Source organism: Palaemon carinicauda, chromosome 17 (assembly GCF_036898095.1).
Source record: "Palaemon carinicauda isolate YSFRI2023 chromosome 17, ASM3689809v2, whole genome shotgun sequence".
Classification (NCBI taxonomy): Eukaryota; Metazoa; Arthropoda; class Malacostraca; order Decapoda; family Palaemonidae; genus Palaemon; species Palaemon carinicauda.
Window position 1 is genome coordinate 57,531,516 of NC_090741.1, and position 9,440 is coordinate 57,540,955.

At 35.5% G+C, this 9,440-nt stretch overlaps 1 protein-coding gene across 4 annotated transcripts in view; it reads right to left on the minus strand.

Annotated features, from left to right (window-relative positions):
- Window positions 1-9,440, minus strand: part of LOC137656781 (streptococcal hemagglutinin-like) — a 67,939-nt gene that overhangs the window by 51,459 nt on the left and 7,040 nt on the right. For 2 of the 4 annotated variants that reach the window (XM_068391066.1, XM_068391064.1), the window contains exon 2: window positions 4,664-4,785. The exons of the other annotated variants lie outside the window; for them this stretch is intronic. The gene's annotated coding sequence lies outside the window, so the exon portion shown is untranslated. The remainder of the gene's footprint in view (window positions 1-4,663; window positions 4,786-9,440) is intronic. 4 annotated transcript variants of the gene reach the window in all.

Sequence of the window (9,440 nt, forward strand, 5' to 3'; positions counted from 1 at the left end):
CAGTATGATAATATTTTTATTGTGTAACAATGATAGTCTTAATGACATGAACTTCAGTTTATACTAATTTCCCTAAAACACAAGGTCAGCCACCCACTCCAATATAAGAATGCCCTTTGACCCAAGCTTTGGGATTTTAAGTAATATCCTAGGACTGATTGTTGCCTTCACAAACCTCTTTGTTACCATTATAGTAATGTACTGCAACAGTAATAAAAAATAAGTATAAAGTCCTGATTACAGATAAGTCTTCTCATTATTATTATTATTACTACTTGCTAAGCTACTACCCTAGTTGGAAAAGCAGGATGTTATAAGGCCAGGGGCTCCAACAGGGAAAATAGTCTAGTGATGAAAGGAAATAAGGGAAAACTTGAAGAGAAGTTTCAGAACAATAACAACATTAAAGTAAATTTTTCATATATAAGCTATAAAAACTTCAAAATAACAAGAGGAAGAGAAACAAGATAGATTAGTGTGCCCGAGCATACCCTCAACAAGAGATCTCTAACCCAAGACAGTGGAAGACCATAGTATAGAAGCTATGGTACTACCCAAGACTAAGAGAACAAGGGTTTGATTTTGGAGTGTCCTCCAAAAAAAGCTGCCTACCATAGCTAGTCTCTTCTACCCTTACCAAGAGGAAAGTAGCCACTGAACTACTACAATGCAGTAGTTAACCTCTTGAGAGAAGAAGAATTGTTGGGTAATTTCAGTGTTGTCAAATGTATGAGGAAAGAGGAGAATGTCTGAAGAATAGGCCAGACTATTCTGTGCATGTGTCGGCAAAGATGAAATGAGCCGTGAGCCGTAACCAGAGAGAGGGATCCAATGTAGTACTGTCTAGCCAGTAAATGGACCCAATAACTCTCCAGCAGTAGTATCTCAATGGGTGGCCGGTGCCTTGGCCAACCTTCTATCTATCATGGATTACATTAATTTTTCCAAAATTTATAAGTAGTTTCAAAAATTTTTTTAATTCACATTGATGACCTGTTTGTAAGAAACAATTTTGTACTGTTGCAAACTTGAGAAACAAAAGCATGTTCTGATTCGACATTTAGTGACGGTATGACAACATAATGCAGAGTGAAGAGAGATATGGTACCAACTGGTTGAAAAACCGAGGCGGAGGTTTGGACGATTGATTAGAGTAGAGGAACTGCTGGTCACATACAGTACATAGGCAGGTTACAGGAAGAGGACTTGCAGACAGGCTAAAGAATTCACGGAAAAATTTAAAAGACGATGACCTACCTCAATAGGATTTCAAATTGTTTATCATTTTCGTGATATATGATATACATAAATATGTAAGAACTGCACATTAAAAAGTTTAGTACAAAGACTTCTTTCTAACCAACAGGATGATTAAAAAAAAAATGAATGAATTACTCCAAAGAATAAGATAGCCATCAATACAGCAGTCATCACCTTAAGAAAAAAACTTTCTCACACACTTAAAATTACTTCTAAATCACCATCACCAAAGAACCTCTAGTAGAGGCCTTTCTCATATTGTGCACCATTCAATTTCTAACTTAGGACTTCCAAATCCACATTACTCTACTCTGAATAACCTTTGCTTTAACATCCTCTCTATGATACCATACTAACATAAATCATGATCTTTTGATCTATGATAAATCCTGACAATTCTTTTTAAAATCCAAATATTGTACAACCCTAACTTTTACTTGGAGAAAATTCTTGTAATAAAAATTTCACCTTTTATCAAAAAATCCTTCATGATATATATTCCCAAATTCCCTAAAAAGGTTAGTTACATATACTTATAGACCATTTAAAATTCTTGGCATTAACTTGCTCTCAAAATAGGGTGAGAGGGGGGGGGCTACAGGTGTAGGGTCTGTGGTTGCTGCATATCCTGGAATCAAGGCACTAAGTCTCTATGTGTCTATGTTACCCAACAGTTGGAATTTATACTCAGGAAATGAGCATGGGATGCATATAGTGCAGAGCATTCAGAACAAGGTAACTGATAGCAAGTTGGTCATGGAAAGTCACCAATTAGGATTCTACCACTAGTGTTTTAAGATCATTTAACGATTGGCCAGACAACCTGAAGCCAGATCCTCACCTAGGCACAGTGTTTTATTTTGCCTTCCACTTCTGACAATCCAAAGAATAATTCTTACACTCACTCAAGTGGGTAGCTACTACTTCACACTTTTAGCGAGCAAATTTTTCAGCATCTTTACAAGTCTAATGAATGCAACTTGTGTGGTGTACTGTACTATGTTTTCAGCCAATAGAAGCACTCTTCATCTATCTAATTAGCTATTTAGAGTGATCTAGTGCGTTGAAATCAGCACCAAAGTGAGTCTGTGTCTGTTCCCTGTCCTAATGTCATCTCAAGTAAAAATGGGAAGATGGGTGACATTTACACATCGAACATGCTGACCAAACTCTACACGACTCCTATAACGGTAAGAAGGTGGTGAATCAAGCTCTTCGGTTACATCCTGGAATTGCACATTTGCCATATATGGTTAATGCGTAAGAGAGCCTGAAAGTTCTTGAAGAAGACCGGCCCTCCGAAAAACTTGTGGCTTTACATCTCGCAAGTCGCAGGACGTCAGAAAACCATAGCACCAAGATATACACATCTCTCTATGTACCAGAAGCCCATACAAGTGATAAAGAGGGGATAAAAAACCAACTAATCAAATAACAATCAGCAGTATGATACTGAGGTGAAACATAAGCAGATTTTTGTACCTAACAGCCAGACCTACAAGCTCTGCCCCAAGAAGCGTGATATCTACTGAACCCCTACTGCCAAGTAACTCTCTACTTGTCAGACACCAGGAACTGTTCCATTACCTTCCACAAAGTAAGGAGTCCTTGCATTAATCCCCTACCCTTCCAAGCCCCGTGGCAGCAGTAGAACCAAGTACAGTACCTGATTTTACCTCACTGACCAGTCATACCTTTTATATTTTTGCATCAGTATCATTTCGATGTCCTGTTTAAATTTTTTCAGTGTTCACTTGTTATTATAATGTCCTGTTTATTTGTTTCCAACTTTACTTGCAACCGTATGTTGGTTTGATAAGTTAGTAACTACTTACTTGTAATTTTAATGTCCTGTTTGTGTGTTTGTCACCGTTTACCTGTAAATGTAAGGTGCTTTGGTAAGTTTAATGTACTGTTTGTGTTTATACGTTAAGTGTTACTAGTAAATGTAAGTTGTAATTTCAATGTAAATATATTTTTTAAACTTTTTGGATATAATACAGCAATAAAATTGAATCTTGTTTCAGTAAAAATTTCTTTAATATATTTAAAAAATTATATGAAAAGTTCTTTTAACCAAAGTTAAACAAAAAAAGGTTGTGTGGTCATGGCGTGTTTAGTACTTATAATTCATGGAATTATTTTTTTTTTGCAAATTCATATCCCCATAAAGGACAATAAACCTCAAGAGGAGCATAGCATGTTTCCCCGTATGCCGGACGAATATACTGCACGGGTAATATTTCTTGTGCAACTTGGCAATAGTACAATAGTAGAAATATCTTAGAAAGTTCTTAAAATGAACACATTACCATTATTTCCTTAGAATTTTTATTAGATGACTTTCTGATGTCATTGTTATGAATTATGAAAACGACAGCAATCGAATTCAACTACTATTGACTTTATTGCTTGTTTACAACTCAACAAGTGTGCATTTCTGCATTTCAGATTATCAAAAAGACAATGGAAAGCTTTCTACAAAGGACAAGATTTTTTCATTTTATGCAACAATATTGAACACATTCCTGTACATTACTTAACCCTTTTAACCCCCCCCCCCACGCTATTTGGAACTTTCCAACCCTTAACCTCACGGCGTTTTTTTTTTTCAAGCACATTTTGCAATATATTTTTTTTAAATTGCGCTAACAGCCTTAATTTTCGTCATAGAGAGGTCAGGTTCGTCTCATTGATTTGGAAAATGCCTGAAGTTACTCATAAAGTTATCAAAAATTTGCAAAAAAATGTAAAAAAAAAGTTTTTTTGCAAGGACATACCGGTACGTCCACGGGGGTAAAGGGATGAGTTTTGTGAAACGTACTAGTACGTCCATTGGGGGTAAAAGGGTTAACAAGTTCCTGGAGCCACAGTTTGAACATATCTCTACACTACACACAGCTCACTGCACACCAATTTGACAACCTGTAGACCACATTTTCCCTCTTACAATCATCTCTGTTATGTTGGCTGCCTGTTGTCACCCTATTCTAGTCAAGAGGCAATGGCTTTAAATGTTTGAAGGTCGCTCATGAATGGCAGAGGCAAGCAGGGCAATGCCCTAGAGACTGATCATATATACAAATAATCAGCGCCTAAGCCCCTCTCAACCCAAGCTAAGACCATGGAGGACCAGGAAATGGCTGCTGATGACTCAGCAGATAGACCTATAGGCTCCCCCAAACCCCCTTTCCTTAGCTCACAAGGATAGTGAGGTTGCAGCAACCCAAGGAACTAGCAAGTTTGAGCAACACTCGAACACCAGTCTGGCGTTCACCAGTCAGGGACGCTACCGCATCGGCCTCCACAACCCTGAATACGCTAACTACACAATAAACAGAAGATTTCTCTTTGTCTCTTCAACTAACAATATATTAAACAAAAAACTTGTAAAAACACTCACCCTATTTCCCCTTTGTAATCACCTCCCTTTGGAAAGGAGCATGACTGCTAATTCAACTAACTTGCACCCACTTTCCCCAAGGATTCTTTATGCCCGGTTTGGTTGATATTGTTACAGTGGTTCTGGAAAAGTAAAACAAACAAAAAAAACATGAAAATCTTATGTCGATATAAATACGAGCACACAAACAAGAGCCCAAAAAGTAAACTTCACTTTAATTTTCTACTAATGCGAGCAAAACGCCCGAACCCTGAGAAACAATTTTTTAATCAATTGTTACGACGTTACTTATAAATTATTATGGCAGTTTAAACCCACATTGTTGTGTTTAAAATTCAACTTCAATATTTTGTCAAGTATTTCAAAAATATTTTGTTACAAACTATTGACTATCAATTTTACACTTACAAAAGCTATATAATGCATGAGGTATTTTTTAAGTTGGTAACAATATTAAACCCAGAATTCCTACACATTTCAAGACATACTAATATGACAAATTTGTATATAATTTTTATTTTTTTTAACTAATACGAACCTTACAGACCTACAAATCTTCAAGTTATCAGATACTGACCTCTAACCTGCAAGGCTTCAGTGTATTTCTAACAAATAAAAAAAAGACAATGTGGTTTTCTATAGTATTTCACTATATGTCACAAGTCAAGAAAGTACAAATAGTACAAAAAGAAAAAAAAAAGGGAAACAAGGTTAGATCTCAACTTCATAAAGAACTGCACTCGCTTCGCTTCAGATGAAAAATATGAGGATGTTGCATTTCAAGTTTAGAATACAATAAAAAAAAAATATAACACAACCTTTGTTTGCATTTTTCAAATGATTACTGAAGAATTTGTATCTTAATGTAGTTTGTATTCAAGATAATATAGAGAAAGCAAGAGTAAGTGAAAGTCCAATAGAAAAAAAAGCGGTGCAATTACAGTACTGTAATGTGCTAACCTCTAACGGGGAAATTAATTAAAGTAGTAGTTCATATTACAATCTGAAGTACAGTGCAGTACGAGTAAAATAATAGAAAAAAATAATGAAAATATACTGACAAAACTACAGTAACATAACCCATTCCAGGCTCAGCTCATTACATTTCATTTGTTTTCCCATTATTATTATTACTAACAGAGTTACAACCCTAGTTGGAAAAGAAAGATCAAGGATTCCAAAAGGGAAAATAACCCAGTGAGGAAAAAAAATAGGGAACAAGATAGTATAGTGTGCCTTAGTGTACCAATACCTTGGCAGTACTGTACTTTGAACATCATCTCTAGTTCGCATGCCTTCAAATTCAACAGGAATGAAAAGTAAACAAGACATATTGATGATCACGGGCTTATAAATACAGTATAGATGGTTTGGGCTTGTACCATTGATAGCCATCAGTCAGATATATGCTGAATATGCAAATGGCAAGGTGTCAAGCTTTATGAAACACCATATAAGCCACTAGGATTACAAAAGGGATTCTGAATGAAATATCTAAGAAATACAAATGAAGAGAAGATTATTTGACTTTAAAACCTATCAATACATTATGATGGATAGTCGCCCAACAATATACTGTATCCTCTATACAAGACAAAATTAACAGTACAGTACTGTAAATACCGTGATCAAATTTATTTTAGTCATAATGTATCTCTAAAAATTAATATTGTTATGGTTAAATAATTCATCCAGACATATTTCAAAACTTCCCTAACATTCAACCACCACGCTTTATTTCCGCTATACTTCACTGTCAAAATACAACCTCAAATAATTCTTCAGTACCCTTACAGGTGATCAAGTCTCCATGATCCTCCTGAACATATACAAGTAATGCAGGTAAAGATATTTACGGTATATCTATCCCAACTTTGTCGTAATGTCTGTCCCTTTGCAATAATAATGAGACTGCAGACTTCTAGATTTTCATTAACATTCTTAAATTTAGCTTCATCATGGCTTAGGAGGGTTGCTCACTATGCTCTTAAAAGATTATAAGTATATTTTTGGACCATTATCAATGCTTAACACACCAGTAAAAATATGTCACCTTTTACTCCCTAGAATTTTGGATGGATAAACACAGAATGATGAAAAAGTAATGCTCTCAAACAGCTACCCTAAATGAAATGCTTATATGATGTGAAATTAATGGGTTTCTTTCATGGCTACCTACAATTCAGTGGAATCAACATAAATGTAACAAATGTAGATAATTCAAGAATTAATCTGATGGTAGCTTTGAAAAAAAAAAAAAATAGTTCCTACTACCACAACATAATTACCAGTAAAATACTGCTTGTAGCATACTAGTGTGTACAATATAAAACATACTTTTCCACACAAGATTGTATAGACAAACAGCAAAGAAACAAAAATGTGCTAATAGGAAAATGTCATAATAAAAATGGTAATAGCTTATGAGAGAAAATTAGGTTAATATAAAAATGGGCGTTGTTATTAATTTATGATTACATTCAAGAACACTTGTGGACCAGCTGCTATAGGATCCATAGAGTATACATACAGGGACTATGGTCCTCCTCCCATCCCTTGTGGGTAAAACTATCCCAAATTCAATAAGTTATTCTTTTAGCAATTGAAAAATTGAGGAAAACAGCTGCAATTATCAATTTACATTCAATTAGGTTTATAATCATTACTTGCATAAACTTTATGTGGATTTCATTGTCAATACTTTAAAGAACCTCCACTATTTTATTTTTCCTTGTTTCCTTTCCTCACTGGGCTATTTTCCCTGTTGGAGCCCCTGGGTTTATAGCATCCTGCTTTTCCAACTAGGGTTGTAGCTTAGCAAGTAATAACAATATACAATAAAGAGCAAACATCTGACTATATAAATATATACATATTACTTTCCTGCTACACTCAGGGGGGGGGGAAGATAGAGTAGTCATACCCTTGTGACGGGTACCCTGAGAGGTACACTCGGAAACCACACTCTCCCACAAATTGCAAAACCAGTAGGTTGTAGCTGGGAAAGGGGGAAGGGGTGGGAAGGGTTGAATTTGTGAGTGCGCGCATATAAGAGTATCGGCTGACTTTCATCTTAATGAGCAACTTAGACAATGCCTGTTAAAAATAAACTGATCCTTCTTATAATGCCAATTAGTTATAACCAAGTTTAGGTTCCACTTGAAACCTCACATAAATACTGTTTGGAAGGTACCAAAGTTAGGAGACAAGAATCTTCAAATGTGTGGCAATATGCTACTGTTGAAAATAGTTTCTTAATAAGAAACAACCAGAAGAATGTTGCTCCTCTTGCACCATACATTTAATTTTTAAGTAGAAAGCAACTGTGATAAACTTACAGTATAAGGATTTGGATTATACATTATAAAAGGTAAAAAATGTACAAGACCAAATTGGACAGATGGACGAGTTGAGGCACCTGTTGAAATAGATGGCCAAGTGTTATTTCTGATACCTCAAGACACACTGGACTATCAAGGAGTAGTTGAGAGAGTAGAAAGATACTGACAGAAGCATGGATGGAATGGACTCGATACTACGCAGTACTCTAGAAGTTTTATTCCAGGTGTTACCAAGTTGTGGAATGATCTTCTAAATCTGGTTGTTGAATCAGTAGAACTTCAAAAGTTCAAAGTTGGAGCAAATGCTTTTTTGTTGACCAGGTGTACATGAGTCTTTTTATAGTTTATATATGACATATTTGTTTTTGACGTTGTTAATAGTTTATATATGACATATCTCTTTTGACATTACTTTTTTTAGAATGATTTATTGTTAATTTGTTCTCTTCAGTTATTTATTTCCATATTTCCTTTCCTCACTGGGCAATTTTTCCCTATTGGAGCCCCTGGGCTTATAGCATCTTGCTTTTCCAATTAGGGTTGTAGCTTGGATAGTAATAATAATAATAATAATAATAATAATAATAAAGATATTGCCCGACTGTTTAATAAATAGAAAAATGCTCCACTGGTAGGGAAAAAGTTCAGATTCAAGGCTGGAGTACAGCACAGATGGACGATCACATGGCAAATTCCTAGAAGAGTATGGATTCCCAAAGCGGGGGTAAAAGAAAGCCTGAGAAATCAAAGATTGAGAGGTTTAGAGCTTGTGATAGGAAGGGTTGAGGAACCGCTTACAGCAGAAGGGCCAAGAAATTGTGGAAAAGGGTAATAGATCAAGACCTAACGCTGTTCTAGGAGATATAATTTGAGACTGAAGAGGATGCATAATAGGAGGAGCTGATGTTAAAATTATAATACAGGTACAGGGGAGTGTTGACAAAACAATGAACCTTTACGAATTCCTTTGCGGAAAATTTTGTACAGAAAAAAGAACAGAATAGTAGTGACTTTGTGCCCTGGAACCTACCTATAAGAAAGGTAGGGCAATCCCAGGTAGGGTAAGGATACAATAAATTACTTTCTCACCAACCAAGGAAATACAGGATGTGGTCACCCACAAAAGGTTTGGTGAAAAAAAAGATATGCAACTTTCAATGCCAATTTCATGACTATAACTTGATAGTATTTATAACTTCTCTCCCCAGAAATGATGTCAGCCCTGAAGCATGATTTTTATGGACACCTATCTCATCCTTGACATGTTATTCACAATCATTCGCCCCCTAAAAATTAATTACGTTGAGAAAAGTATCTATAGGCGATATGTTTAAAACAATGGGTTTGCTCCAACATATTTGGTCTACCCGCATCATCGCCAAGTTGAAATTCTTTCACTATATTTTTTAAATCACATCACCTATTATTTCAACATT